The sequence below is a fragment of the Anomaloglossus baeobatrachus genome, unplaced genomic scaffold (genome assembly GCF_048569485.1).
Source record: "Anomaloglossus baeobatrachus isolate aAnoBae1 unplaced genomic scaffold, aAnoBae1.hap1 Scaffold_489, whole genome shotgun sequence".
NCBI lineage: Eukaryota > Metazoa > Chordata > Amphibia > Anura > Aromobatidae > Anomaloglossus > Anomaloglossus baeobatrachus.
Genome location: NW_027444239.1, coordinates 119,839 through 136,000, shown reverse-complemented (window position 1 = coordinate 136,000; position 16,162 = coordinate 119,839). Strand labels below are relative to the sequence as shown.

Genomic DNA, 16,162 nt, shown 5'->3' with positions numbered 1-16,162 from the left:
GGACTTTGCTATAGTCCCACTAGTGCCAAGACATTTGCAGAGCGCATCTGCCTGCGTTGCACACTCCAACTAATTATAAGTAAGCCATTATACTAGCAAACACTCAGTGTACCTAGTGGCATCCTATACGTGGCTATTGGACCTTGCTATAGTCCCACTAGTGCCAAGACATTTGCAGAGCGCATCTGCCTGCGTTGCACACTCCAACTAATTATAAGTAAGCCATTATACTAGCAAACACTCAGTGTACCTAGTGGCATCCTATACGTGGCTATTGGACTTTGCTATAGTCCCACTAGTGCCAAGACATTTGCAGAGCGCATCTGCCTGCGTTGCACACTCCAACTAATTATAAGTAAGCCATTATACTAGCAAACACTCAGTGTACCTAGTGGCATCCTATACGTGGCTATTGGACCTTGCTATAGTCCCACTAGTGCCAAGACATTTGCAGAGCGCATCTGCCTGCGTTGCACACTCCAACTAATTATAAGTAAGCCATTATACTAGCAAACACTCAGTGTACCTAGTGGCATCCTATCTGTGGCTATTGGACTTTGCTATAGTCCCACTAGTGCCAAGACATTTGCAGAGCGCATCTGCCTGCGTTGCACACTCCAACTAATTATAAGTAAGCCATTATACTAGCAAACACTCAGTGTACCTAGTGGCATCCTATACGTGGCTATTGGACTTTGCTATAGTCCCACTAGTGCCAAGACATTTGCAGAGCGCATCTGCCTGCGTTGCACACTCCAACTAATTATAAGTAAGCCATTATACTAGCAAACACTCAGTGTACCTAGTGGCATCCTATACGTGGCTATTGGACTTTGCTATAGTCCCACTAGTGCCAAGACATTTGCAGAGCGCATCTGCCTGCGTTGCACACTCCAACTAATTTTAACTTAGCCATTATACTAGCAAACACTCAGTGTACCTAGTGGCATCCTATACGTGGCTATTGGACTTTGCTATAGTCCCACTAGTGCCAAGACATTTGCAGAGCGCATCTGCCTGCGTTGCACACTCCAACTAATTATAAGTAAGCCATTATACTAGCAAACACTCAGTGTACCTAGTGGCATCCTATACGTGGCTATTGGACTTTGCTATAGTCCCACTAGTGCCAAGACATTTGCAGAGCGCATCTGCCTGCGTTGCACACTCCAACTAATTTTAACTTAGCCATTATACTAGCAAACACTCAGTGTACCTAGTGGCATCCTATACGTGGCTATTGGACTTTGCTATAGTCCCACTAGTGCAAAGACATTTGCAGAGCACGTCTGCCTGCATTGCACACTCCAACTTTTTTAAACTAAGCAATTTTACTAGCAAACACTCAGTGTACCTAGTGGCATCCTATACGTGGCTATTGGACTTTGCTATAGTCCCACTAGTGCCAAGACATTTGCAGAGCGCATCTGCCTGCGTTGCACACTCCAACTAATTATAAGTAAGCCATTATACTAGCAAACACTCAGTGTACCTAGTGGCATCCTATCTGTGGCTATTGGACTTTGCTATAGTCCCACTAGTGCCAAGACATTTGCAGAGCGCATCTGCCTGCGTTGCACACTCCAACTAATTATAAGTAAGCCATTATACTAGCAAACACTCAGTGTACCTAGTGGCATCCTATACGTGGCTATTGGACCTTGCTATAGTCCCACTAGTGCCAAGACATTTGCAGAGCGCATCTGCCTGCGTTGCACACTCCAACTAATTATAAGTAAGCCATTATACTAGCAAACACTCAGTGTACCTAGTGGCATCCTATACGTGGCTATTGGACCTTGCTATAGTCCCACTAGTGCCAAGACATTTGCAGAGCGCATCTGCCTGCGTTGCATACTCCAACTAATTATAAGTAAGCCATTATTATTATTATTATTATTATTTATTATTATAGCGCCATTTATTCCATGGCGCTTTACAAGTGAAAGGGTATACGTACAACAATCATTAACAGTACATAACAGACTGGTACAGGAGGAGAGAGGACCCTGCCCGCGAGGGCTTACAGTCTACAGGGAATGGGTGATGGTACAATAGGTGAGGACAGAGCTGGTTGCGCAGTGGTCTACTGGACTGAGGGCTGTTGTAGGTTATAGGCTTGTTGGAAGAGGTGGGTCTTGAGGTTCCTCTTGAAGCTTTCCACGGTAGGGGAGAGTCTGATGTGCTGAGGTAGAGCATTCCAAAGTATGGGGGATGCACGGGAGAAATCTTGTACGCGATTGTGGGAAGAGGAGATAAGGGAGGAGCAGAGAAGGAGATCTTGTGAGGATCTGAGGTTGCGTGCAGGTAGGTACCGGGAGACTAGGTCACAGATGTAGGGAGGAGACAGGTTGTGCATGGCTTTGTATGTCATAGTTAGTGTTTTGAACTGGAGTCGTTGGGTGATGGGAAGCCAGTGAAGGGATTGGCAGAGTGGCGAGGCTGGGGAGTAGTGAGGGGAGAGGTGGATTAAGCGGGCCGCAGAGTTTAGGATAGATTGGAGGGGTGCAAGAGTGTTGGAAGGGAGGCCAGAGAGCAGGAGGTTGCAGTAGTCGAGGCGGGAGATGATGAGGGCATGCACTAATGTTTTTGATGATTCTTGGTTAAGGAAAGCACGGATCCGGGAGATGCTTTTGAGTTGTAATCGGCATGAGGTGAAGAGGGCTTGGATGTGTGGCTTGAAGGATAGAGCAGAGTCGAGGGTCACTCCAAGGCAACGAGCTTGTGAGACTGGGGAGAGTAAGCAACCATCGAGTTTGATGGAAAGGCTTGTTGGAGGAGATGAGTGAGGAGGAGGAAAGACAATGAATTCTGTTTTGTCCATGTTAAGTTTTAGGAATCGCACAGAGAAGAAGGATGAAATAGCAGACAGACATTGTGGGATTCTGGTTAGTAGAGAGGTAATGTCAGGTCCATTATACTAGCAAACACTCAGTGTACCTAGTGGCATCCTATCTGTGGCTATTGGACTTTGCTATAGTCCCACTAGTGCCAAGACATTTGCAGAGCGCATCTGCCTGCGTTGCACACTCCAACTAATTATAAGTAAGCCATTATACTAGCAAACACTCAGTGTACCTAGTGGCATCCTATACGTGGCTATTGGACCTTGCTATAGTCCCACTAGTGCCAAGACATTTGCAGAGCGCATCTGCCTGCGTTGCACACTCCAACTAATTATAAGTAAGCCATTATACTAGCAAACACTCAGTGTACCTAGTGGCATCCTATACGTGGCTATTGGACTTTGCTATAGTCCCACTAGTGCAAAGACATTTGCAGAGCACGTCTGCCTGCATTGCACACTCCAACTTTTTTAAACTAAGCAATTATACTAGCAAACACTCAGTGTACCTAGTGGCATCCTATACGTGGCTATTGGACTTTGCTATAGTCCCACTAGTGCCAAGACATTTGCAGAGCGCATCTGCCTGCGTTGCACACTCCAACTAATTATAAGTAAGCCATTATACTAGCAAACACTCAGTGTACCTAGTGGCATCCTATACGTGGCTATTGGACATTGCTATAGTCCCACTAGTGCCAAGACATTTGCAGAGCGCATCTGCCTGCGTTGCACACTCCAACTAATTATAAGTAAGCCATTATACTAGCAAACACTCAGTGTACCTAGTGGCATCCTATACGTGGCTATTGGACTTTGCTATAGTCCCACTAGTGCCAAGACATTTGCAGAGCGCATCTGCCTGCGTTGCACACTCCAACTAATTATAAGTAAGCCATTATACTAGCAAACACTCAGTGTACCTAGTGGCATCCTATACGTGGCTATTGGACTTTGCTATAGTCCCACTAGTGCCAAGACATTTGCAGAGCGCATCTGCCTGCGTTGCACACTCCAACTAATTTTAACTTAGCCATTATACTAGCAAACACTCAGTGTACCTAGTGGCATCCTATACGTGGCTATTGGACTTTGCTATAGTCCCACTAGTGCCAAGACATTTGCAGAGCGCATCTGCCTGCGTTGCCCACTCCAACTAATTATAAGTAAGCCATTATACTAGCAAACACTCAGTGTACCTAGTGGCATCCTATACGTGGCTATTGGACTTTGCTATAGTCCCACTAGTGCCAAGACATTTGCAGAGCGCATCTGCCTGCGTTGCACACTCCAACTAATTTTAACTTAGCCATTATACTAGCAAACACTCAGTGTACCTAGTGGCATCCTATACGTGGCTATTGGACTTTGCTATAGTCCCACTAGTGCCAAGACATTTGCAGAGCGCATCTGCCTGCGTTGCACACTCCAACTCATTATAACTAAGTTGCATTGTCAGGGATATTTATTCTTTATTATTCTGCTGTTAATAAAGCTAGACCACCACTGCAATCTTCACCACCTCTCAATTTTTACTACCACATTTTCAGTCCACAATCTTGTCGCAATCAACATGAGTGGCAAAATGACAGATGCTGGTGGAAAGGGGAAGAGGCATGGTGGAAAAGGCAAAAAAGGTTTTGTCTGTGGGGAAAGTGCAGCAGCACTGAATACACGTTCAGAGACAACGCTGGCAGCTGGACACGACAAAATCTCCAAGGCGTAACTGGAGAGCTCTGGCCATTTTTCTAGGTTTGAAGCCCAAAAGGAGCAAGGCTCCAGTTGCACAGCCATGGCATCGATGTTCATTTGGAGATACTCCTGTATCATCCTCTCCAGCCGTTGAGTATGTGTCAGACTTGTTGTCTCTGGTGGCCTTGCAAAAGAGGGTCTAAAAAAATTATGAAAAGATTCCATAAAATTGCTGTTACCGGCACCAGATACGGTCCTACTGGTACGGGTAGACTGTTGAAGATGACGAGACCGTCCCATGTTTGTCAAGTTACAACTGGGAGATTCCCTCCCTGCACCTGCACGGTTGTTTGGTGGAAAAGCCGAGCTAAGATCGAGTAACAGCTTCTGCTGATACTCCTGCATACGTGCGTCCCTTTCTATGGCTGGAATTATGTCACAAAATTTGGACTTGTACCGGGGATCTAATAGTGTGGCAATCCAGTAGTCATCATCACTTCTAATTTTGACAATACGACTGTCATGTTGGAGGTAGTGCAACAAAAAGGCACTCATGTGTCTTGCGCAGCCATGCGGACCAAGTCCACGCTGTGTTTGTGGCATAGAGGTGCTACCCGTTCTTTCTTCCTCTGACATCTCCCCCCAACCTCTTTCAACTGAAATTTGACCAAGGTCTCCCTCATCCGCTGAGTCTTCCATGTCCATGGACAGTTCGTCCTCCATTTCTTCATGTTCTCCTGCACCTTGCTCAACATTTCGCCTGCTACTATGCGCCCTTGTCGATCCCTGTTCCCCATGGTCCCATGCCTGCTGCGTTGGTGATGATGAACGTCTGGACCTTGGTGATGTTGTTGTCCCTTGCGCATATGAATCCTCCTGTAGTTCCTCCCCTTCATGTTGTCCCACCCCCTGACTCCGAATAGTGTTTAGCGTGTGCTCCAGCATGTAAATGACTGGAATCGTCATGCTGATAATGGCATTGTCAGAGCTAAACATATTCGTCGCCATGTCGAAACTGTGCAGAAGGGTGCATAGGTCCTTGATCTGAGACCACTCCATCAGGGTGATCTGCCCCACCTCTGCATCTCGTTGGCCCAGGCTATACGTCATGACGTATTGCACCAGGGCTCTGCGGTGCTGCCACAGTCGCTGTAACATGTGGAGAGTTGAATTCCAGCGTGTCGCCACATCGCATTTCAGGCGATGAACCGGCAGGCCGAAAGACTTCTGGAGCGATGCAAGTCGCTCTGCTGCGGCGCTTGAACGGCGGAAGTGAGCTGACAGTTTTCGTGCCCTGTTCAGAAGGCCATCTAGGCCGGGATAGTGTGTTAAAAATTGCTGGACGACAAGGTTCAACACGTGAGCCATACAAGGTACGTGTGTCACAATGCCCAGGCGAAGTGCCGCACCCAGGTTTGCAGCATTGTCGCACACGGCCTTACCAGGCTGCAGGTTGAGTGGAGACAACCATTTATTAAACTCGGACCGCAGAGCTGACCACAACTCCTCAGCTGTGTGACTCTTATTCCCAAGACATGTCAAGCTAAAGACCGCCTGATGCCGTTACGCTCTGCTGCCAGCATAGTAATGAGGCGTGCGTGATTCCTTCTGCGCAGTGAGAACGCTGGTGGCCTGACCAGGCAGGCTTGGGGCGGAGGTGGAGGACCCAGATGAGGTGGAGGATGCAGAAGCTGTGGCGGAACTTGGACAGACAGAGGATTGACACACAAGTCGTGGGGACGGCAAGACTTGTGCAGCAGACCCTTCACCATCTATCAACATAGTTACCCAGTGCCCAGTCAGCGACATGTAACGTCCCTGTCCATGCTTACTGGTCCAAGTATCGGTGGTGAAATGCACCCGTTCACACACAGAGTTTCTCAAGGAAGCGGTGATGTTGTGTGCGACATGCTGGTGTAGCACGGGCACACCTTTCTTAGAGAAGTAGTGGCGACTAGGCATCTGGTACTGGGGCACAGCGACAGACATAAGGTCTCTAAAATCCTGTGTGTCCACTAGGCGGAAAGGCAGCATTTCGGTAGCCAACAGCTTACAGAGGGATAGAGTCAACCTCTTAGCTTTGTCATGGGTCGGAGGAAGTGGCCTTTTATTTGACCACATCTGAGGGACAGAGATCTGGCTGCTGTGTGTAGACGGTGTTGAGTAGGGTGTCCCTGGAAAAATGCAGGTTTGTGAGGAAAGTGCAGGCGGAGACATGATGTTGCCTTCATCCAACGTTGGTGCTATCGATGTCTGAGAGAGCTGTACACACTCACTTGTTTCCCCTTCCAAACCAACTGACGACCTTACAAGCAAACTGCCTGTTGCGGTTACAGTGGTGGAAGTTTGGCGTGGAAAAACAGGTGTGACAGCTGTCCCCACAGTCCTAGAAGATGAAGAGCGCGCGGATGCACTGGAAGGGGCGGGCGGTGGATGGTTCGCTCTTGCAGCATTGCAGCACAGTGAGCTTCCCACCGGGACCTATGATATTTATTCATGTGACGATTCATGGAAGAAGTTGTCAAACTGCTGAGGTTTTGACCTCTACTAAGAGAATCATGACAAATTTTACATATCACATGATTTGGGCGATCTTTTTCTATGTCAAAAAAGGACCAGGCTAGGCAAGGCTTAGAGGCCATGCGACCTGTTGATCCACCCCGAATAATGCTCATAGGCAGAGTGGTGGCTGAGGATGCAGTTGTAGACGTGCTACCAGTGCTCCGACTCTGTCCAGGAAGGCGCAAGGTAACTTCGTCGTCGGTTGCATCCTCCTCCACCGCCTCTGTTGACCTCCTCGAGTGCCTGACTGGGGGTTGACAGTAGGTGGGATCTAGAACTTCATCATCAATTGTTGTGTTTGCACTCCCCTCCCCCTCAGACCGAGCCTCTTCTTGCCCTGACCGAATATTTAAGTTGTCATCCCAATCGGGTATCTGCGTCTCATCTTCATCAGTATGTTCCTCATTGTCTATAACCACAGGTGTTACAGTTTGTGACAAAGGGTCAACATTATGCTCAGAAACTTGGTCCTCACGGCCTGAATCAGAGTCACAAAGGTTCTGGGCATCACTGCAGACCATTTCCTGTTCTGTACTCACTGTAGCTTGGGAGCAGACCTCTGATTCCCAGGCTATAGTGTGACTGAACAGCTCTGCAGACTCAGCCATCTCAGTTCCACCATACTGTGCATGGCTGATGGAGACTTCAGAGCTGGGAGAAATCAAGTGTGATTGGGATGACAACTCAGAGGACTGGTGTTTTTTGGATGCGGTACTTGAAGTGGCTGAGAGGGCACTTGTTGGACCACTTGAGATCCATTCAAGCATTTTCCTTTTTTGCCCATCATCTACCTTTCTTCCTGTTGTTCGTGTCCGTAAAAAAGGGAGCACATCGGATTGTCCACGGTAAGTAGTAGACATCTTACTTTTGCTGGTAGATGGTCTATCTTCAGCAGATGATAATGGAGCTTTGCCACTTTCCCCACAGACAAAACCTTTTTTGCCTTTTCCACCACGCCTCTTCCCCTTTCCACCAGCATCTGTCATTTTGCCACTCATGTTGATTGCGACAAGAATGTGGACTGAAAATGTGGTAGTAAAAATTGAGAGGTGGTGAAGATTGCAGTGGTGGTCTAGCTTTATTAACAGCAGAATAATAAAGAATAAATATCCCTGACAATGCAACTTAGTTATAATGAGTTGGAGTGTGCAACGCAGGCAGATGCGCTCTGCAAATGTCTTGGCACTAGTGGGACTATAGCAAAGTCCAATAGCCACGTATAGGATGCCACTAGGTACACTGAGTGTTTGCTAGTATAATGGCTAAGTTAAAATTAGTTGGAGTGTGCAACGCAGGCAGATGCGCTCTGCAAATGTCTTGGCACTAGTGGGACTATAGCAAAGTCCAATAGCCACGTATAGGATGCCACTAGGTACACTGAGTGTTTGCTAGTATAATGGCTTACTTATAATTAGTTGGAGTGTGCAACGCAGGCAGATGCGCTCTGCAAATGTCTTGGCACTAGTGGGACTATAGCAAAGTCCAATAGCCACGTATAGGATGCCACTAGGTACACTGAGTGTTTGCTAGTATAATGGCTAAGTTAAAATTAGTTGGAGTGTGCAACGCAGGCAGATGCGCTCTGCAAATGTCTTGGCACTAGTGGGACTATAGCAAAGTCCAATAGCCACGTATAGGATGCCACTAGGTACACTGAGTGTTTGCTAGTATAATGGCTTACTTATAATTAGTTGGAGTGTGCAACGCAGGCAGATGCGCTCTGCAAATGTCTTGGCACTAGTGGGACTATAGCAAAGTCCAATAGCCACGTATAGGATGCCACTAGGTACACTGAGTGTTTGCTAGTATAATGGCTTACTTATAATTAGTTGGAGTGTGCAACGCAGGCAGATGCGCTCTGCAAATGTCTTGGCACTAGTGGGACTATAGCAAAGTCCAATAGCCACAGATAGGATGCCACTAGGTACACTGAGTATTTGCTAGTATAATGGCTTACTTATAATTAGTTGGAGTGTGCAACGCAGGCAGATGCGCTCTGCAAATGTCTTGGCACTAGTGGGACTATAGCAAGGTCCAATAGCCACGTATAGGATGCCACTAGGTACACTGAGTGTTTGCTAGTATAATGGCTTACTTATAATTAGTTGGAGTGTGCAACGCAGGCAGATGCGCTCTGCAAATGTCTTGGCACTAGTGGGACTATAGCAAAGTCCAATAGCCACGTATAGGATGCCACTAGGTACACTGAGTGTTTGCTAGTATAATGGCTTACTTATAATTAGTTGGAGTGTGCAACGCAGGCAGATGCGCTCTGCAAATGTCTTGGCACTAGTGGGACTATAGCAAGGTCCAATAGCCACGTATAGGATGCCACTAGGTACACTGAGTGTTTGCTAGTATAATGGCTTACTTATAATTAGTTGGAGTGTGCAACGCAGGCAGATGCGCTCTGCAAATGTCTTGGCACTAGTGGGACTATAGCAAAGTCCAATAGCCACGTATAGGATGCCACTAGGTACACTGAGTGTTTGCTAGTATAATGGCTAAGTTAAAATTAGTTGGAGTGTGCAACGCAGGCAGATGCGCTCTGCAAATGTCTTGGCACTAGTGGGACTATAGCAAAGTCCAATAGCCACGTATAGGATGCCACTAGGTACACTGAGTGTTTGCTAGTAAAATTGCTTAGTTTAAAAAAGTTGGAGTGTGCAATGCAGGCAGACGTGCTCTGCAAATGTCTTTGCACTAGTGGGACTATAGCAAAGTCCAATAGCCACAGATAGGATGCCACTAGGTACACTGAGTTTTTGCTAGTATAATGGCTTACTTATAATTAGTTGGAGTGTGCAACGCAGGCAGATGCGCTCTGCAAATGTCTTGGCACTAGTGGGACTATAGCAAGGTCCAATAGCCACGTATAGGATGCCACTAGGTACACTGAGTGTTTGCTAGTATAATGGCTTACTTATAATTAGTTGGAGTGTGCAACGCAGGCAGATGCGCTCTGCAAATGTCTTGGCACTAGTGGGACTATAGCAAGGTCCAATAGCCACGTATAGGATGCCACTAGGTACACTGAGTGTTTGCTAGTATAATGGCTTACTTATAATTAGTTGGAGTGTGCAACGCAGGCAGATGCGCTCTGCAAATGTCTTGGCACTAGTGGGACTATAGCAAGGTCCAATAGCCACGTATAGGATGCCACTAGGTACACTGAGTGTTTGCTAGTATAATGGCTTACTTATAATTAGTTGGAGTGTGCAACGCAGGCAGATGCGCTCTGCAAATGTCTTGGCACTAGTGGGACTATAGCAAGGTCCAATAGCCACGAATAGGATGCCACTAGGTACACTGAGTGTTTGCTAGTATATATGGCAAAATTATAGATGGAAAGGGAGAAGGGGAGGGGGGGAGAGAGGAGGATGTAATTGACTACAAGGGTATGAGTTATGAGTGATCATAGGGATAGTGTTACATAAGTGGAAATACCTATGGAGGACCGGATGTGTAAGCGCATACCTTATACAAACCTATAGAGTGCTGATGGGTGAGAGTGTGATGTTAGATATAAGACATCCTATAGTGAATAGTGAGCCGTAATCAAGTGCAACAGGGATATTTCACGTGACTATGGGAACATGGAAGGTAAAGAAAGGGGAGAAAAAACTGTTAGACAAGGTAATCAGACATAATGTAACCAGTTGATCAGACATGACAAACATGACAAATAAAAAACAAGGAAGAATGGAACTCCATACATAGTGGAACCATATATAGTGTGAACACGAAAAAGAACCGGGCGTTAGAAAAAATGTGCACGGCCCAATGAATCAAGTCGGTTCTTCATATTCATGGTTTAAGCCCTTGGGTTCCAACGTGCCCAGAGTATATATCCAGAAAGATTCCCTTTCTTTGAGCTTCCTAATTCTATTGCCTCCTCTGCGTATGGCTGGGACATGTTCGATGACTTGGAATCTTAATTGGGCCACTGTGTGATTATGCGTCACAAAATGGTGTGGGACTGGTAATAGAATCTGCTTACAATGTATTGTTGACTTGTGCTTAGCACAAAAAAAGGGAATCTTTCTGGATATGTACTCTGGACACATTAAAACCCAAGGGCTTAAACCGTGAATATGAAGTACAGACTTGATTCATTGGGCCGTGCACCATGTCACCATGTGTGCAATTGCATTGTCCAATGGCTCACAATGGTTATGCGTTTTCATTGGATGGATAATCGAAGCCATGTTTTTTTCCTTTCTCTTGGGTTTGTTGTGTGAGTAGCCTATAGGATTAAGTTAGTTACCGCAGGCAGTGGATTTAGCTTCCTGTCTTTGGTCCAGTGGTAGATTGATTGTTTGGTCTATGAGCTGTTATGGGTTTTAATCCAGGTGAATGCCCATGGGCTGCCTATAACTGTGTGAAATATGTAGTTTTACTGGGCTGGGATGAGAGAATCCATCGAAGCATGGTGTAGGGATTGTGGTTCCTGTGTGCTAAGAAGAAAGGCTAGCACCAGCCAGAAAGCCCCATTACAGCCAATAATCAACCGCTAGCCGCTGGAACTCGTTGCTCTAGATCATGTCAAACTCTCACCAAGCAGGAATAGATACATTAGCCCACCATCCCACCCAAAGAGCAACTTCTGCTGCGCAGCTGGCTTTCTAGGCAGCAGCGCTATTGTGATGTCAGCGGGGGACATTGTGACAAGCAAGTGTTCCGTCACTTCATGTTGTGCACTGTTCAAACGGAAAATACATCAACAGGCAGACTACAGAAAAGCTTACTGACAAAGGATAGAGAGGGGCTTTCTCAGAGGGCTTTTTACAGTTTGTCTATTCCCAATTAGCCGTTTAAGTATGCTTAATGAAAGTACTAATTCTTTCATAGGCCGCCCATTCTTAGTATTTGACGTTCCTTATATTGCGGTATCAGGCTTCGCAGCAGGTTGCAAAACATTCATCACCCATGACTGTCCCCAATTGGGCTCAGAAGCTAAATGTCTATCATGACCTCTCTTTTTGAAAGTCCAAGAGCAAGCAAACTCTTCCTCCAGGAGAGGGAGCCAACAGATCACTAAAGACATCATCATTGCTCAAAGAAAACACCGAAAAACAATGGAAGCTTTAATTGGAGTGGAATCTGATAGACAGCACCTGATGCCAAGTCTGCATCTTCTAACACCTGCAGTCACTGCAGCAGCTGAATCCAATGTGTCCAAAAGGGATCTATTCTATTCAATTGCAAATGATCTAGATAAGACTGAGAATAAGATACTGCACGGGACATAGCAGAGTTGGTCAAGTTGAGTGGAGATGAGTTTGCTATTTGGCACAGCTTTTGCATCAATAAAGCAAGTAAAAGGTGTGAAAGATAAAAAAAAAGGGTGAAAGTGTGAAAAGTGAATTGGCCAAATTGAGGTGCATATAAAGTTTTTGCTTTCTTTCAATTCACTAATGAGGCTCATTTGAATCAGGTGAATTGAGTTCTGCTTTTGGAAACTCGGTTAAGAAGGGGTGCACCGGTCCTGGAGGTACTGCAATACCAGGTCAATGCGTGGAGTGGACAGAGCAAGATTTTTTCCATCTCCTTGTTCTAAAAATCCATTTAATATATGGTCCCTAGAGAGGGGACGTATCAGATATTAAACTGATAAGAACAGATTTAATTTTTTTTTTTTCTGTTTATCAGTAGGACTTCAAAATAACAAAGGTGATCGCCTCCCGTTGCCTGGGAACCGTCCAGGCACAAGAGGGCTATGTGTCACCAGAAGGCGCACACACTCCCTCAAGGCCGGCAGACGTGCAATCCCAGGCACCTTCCAGTACCGACCAAGGTAGCGTCCTCCGAAACTACACTTGATCTTAGCCAAAAGGCTGAGAAGCTATAACCCGAATTGGTTACGGCCTTGAGTGGCACCCTGGCCTATACCGGACACATCTTAGGGAGAGGGAGACAAACCCACGCCTACAGAAGACATTTTGTCACCCAAGCCAAACCCTTGAAAAGGCTGTTTTGCAGAGCAAAAACAAGGAGAATGGTACTTTTTGCAGCCGCCGCCCACTGCAATGAATCTGAATAACTCCTCCTTTTGGGCACAAGCACCTCCCCTCCCCCTTGCAGTCTTTCCAATTCATGATACAAAAAGACGGACGGACAGGACAGGACAGGACCATCTGCCTGACTTTCCGTCACTGCCACCCTTTGCCATCCTTGCCCGTAGAAAGCCCTTTCATCATCCCCAAACCCTAATCTTTTCCCTTCCCTTCCCAGCTGCGTCTCACTCCCTTTCATTAGGAAGTGAGCGCAGCCTTTTCTCCGTTCTGCACATGCGCGACGTTAAACACAAATGCGCAGGCGTGCGTTCCATTAGCCTCACTGCATTCCACTCCCATACAGGAAGTGGGCACAGCTATTACTACGGTCGCACATAAAAGAACCCACGGCCACCACTGCACATAGCTGACTCCACCACAGGACACCCACTTCTACACCAACGCAGGTAAGACAGGATCGGCACCTCTATGCTCCCGTTACAATCAGGCTCAGTCACCATGTGATAACGCTCTCAACTCTTTAGTTGCAGGCTCCCCTTGCTTCACCTCCATTGGCTGTGCTGCCATTTCCTCTCCCACCTGGAAGTTATACTTTATTCCACTATTTTCCTGTTTCTCTCTTCCCCCTTTTCCCATAACCTACTTTTATCTGCATTTGTGGGGTATCTATATGCTATTTACATCATAGTTTTATTCATTAATATGGAAGGGAAGAGTGCCCATGAGAGTGTTGAACTGCGGAGAGCAAAAGATTAAGCTGCTCCGATTTGCCACCATTGATAAGCTGTTCTCAGTAGATACACATGCTATCCAAACAGCAGCATCCACCATTGCTTCAGCCCACCCATTCAGTGACAGCTCACCAAGTCAGCCAGAGGAGTGGTGTAAGGAATTACACGTAGGCACTGACTCCACACCTTCACATCACAAGAAGGGGGTCTACAGGCTAGTGCAAGAATACGAGCAAGTCTTCAGCAAACATCCGCTAGACTTTTGAAAAATAAAAGGGGTCAAACACTACATCCCCACAAGTGCACACCCACCCATCAAAGAGAGATATAAGCCAAATCTACCTGCACATTACCAGTGTACCAAGGACATGTTGAGCAACATGAAGGAGGCTGGGGTTATCCGTGACAGTTGTAGCCTCTGGGCAGCTCCGTTGGTCCTGTTAAAGAAGAAGGACAGCACCACTCCCCTGTATTGAGGAATAGCTAGCTGCATTGACAACTGCAAATTATTTTTCTACCCTTGATCTCACTAGTCACTATTGGCAAGTGTCCGTTGCTGAGGCAGACCGGAAGAAGACCGCCTTTGCCACCCCGATGGGTCTCTGCGAGTTCAAAAGCATGCCCTTCGAGCTGTGCAATTTGCCAGGAACCTTCCAGAGGCTGATGGAATGCTGCTTGGGACACCGAAACTTTGAAACGGTACTGCTATACCTTTATGATGTTATTGTTTATTCTAACGCAAACAAGATTTTAGGGTGTATAAAAAGGGAGATTAGATCCGATGATCCCAACGTATTGTTACCCCTCTATAAATCACTTGTAAGGCCACATCTGGAATATGGGGTAAAGTCCTGAGCAGGTTGATAACCATTGGTTTGAGCATGGTAGGGTGTAGTACGCATCTTCCTGCATCGGTAAAAGCTGCAGAAGTCCTTGAAGATTTCCGCTTCAAAGGCAGTGCCTTGATCTGTGAGGACTCTCTCTGAGTAGCCATGAGGTCTGCATAAGTGTGCTTGGAAGACCTTCGCTGCAGTATGGGCCATTAGATCTTTGACTTGTACCACAACCATAAATCTCGAGTAGTTGTCTACCATCGTAAGTGCATACGTGAGCTCACCTCGATATTCTGCAACAAAACTCCCTTTTTCGATTTCAGTTTCAGCAAACACTCCTCTTCCTGTAGAAAATATTTATCATTACCTAAGACAGTCATTCTAATGCATGACAATATTAAGGCAATTTAGTTAAAACTTGTTTTAACTCACCTTTAAGGGGATTGATGTATTTCATGGTCAATCCAGGTTTGTCAGTGATGGCACTGACATAATGTATGGCGTCTTTTTCGGGCGTTATCCTTTGCCTTTTCATTGTGAAAATCCAGTTGCCTATATCAAAGCAAATTCTACTACTTGTAAAGTATGCAGAAAATGAAATGTAGAACATATAACATCAACTGCTTAGGAACGCATCATAGGTTAGTACTTAAAAGGATATTGTCATGTTCTAGTCATAATGCAAGCTGGACATTTTTCATGTTACCCTGTAATCGCCGGCCTGTTCTAATGCTCACAAGCCAAGATATAGGCTCAGCTGCTAAGGCTTCCCTCTGCCTTCTGAATGAAAATTGAATATGTCTGGCTCACTGTGTATATAGCAGGTGCTCAGAAAAAATAAGAGTTAATTCAATAGAAATAGCTCTGGCACACTATAGTGATCAATAACGTAAGAAAAGAACTCTTAGAATGCTGAAAATTCTTTATTTGTGCAAAAGGATAATTCATCCAACGTTTCGAGCTTGTTTTTAGGTCTTTATCAAGGATAAAGTTATCTAAGATCATAAAGGGTTACAAAACCATATAAACACGTAATTAGTACATAGTACAACATAACAGTACAATATATTGCTACTTGAGAGTACAATGGGTCAAATGACCATGATGCACATACAAAAAATTTTTCCAAAGCCATAGTGAAAACATTTGTACTGAGGAAAGAAAATTTCCACATGACCTATCTGGAGAAACATTCTGGATCAAACAACCAAAAATAGTCAAGCAGGTAAATACACACCTATATGGATAACAGGATGATATGTGTTCAATTGTATAGCGTCATTGCCATTAAGGTACAAATGGAAAACTTGCAATCCTATATAGTGAAGGAAATGAACACATATCATATCAAAGAACACAGGAACATGGGTGTGAGAAAAACCTCAATGTTTATACTTTGTTCTTTATAATGGTGTGAACATGTATATGTCTCAGTACCTTATGAACTTGAGAATTCTAGTGAGTAGATGATGAAAGCCTATT

General features: G+C 45.6%; 1 pseudogene; it reads right to left on the bottom strand.

Annotated features, from left to right (window-relative positions):
• Positions 1 to 12,571: 12,571 nt before the first annotated feature.
• LOC142281935 (U2 spliceosomal RNA) lies at positions 12,572 to 12,777 on the bottom strand (annotated as a pseudogene).
• Positions 12,778 to 16,162: the final 3,385 nt, after the last annotated feature.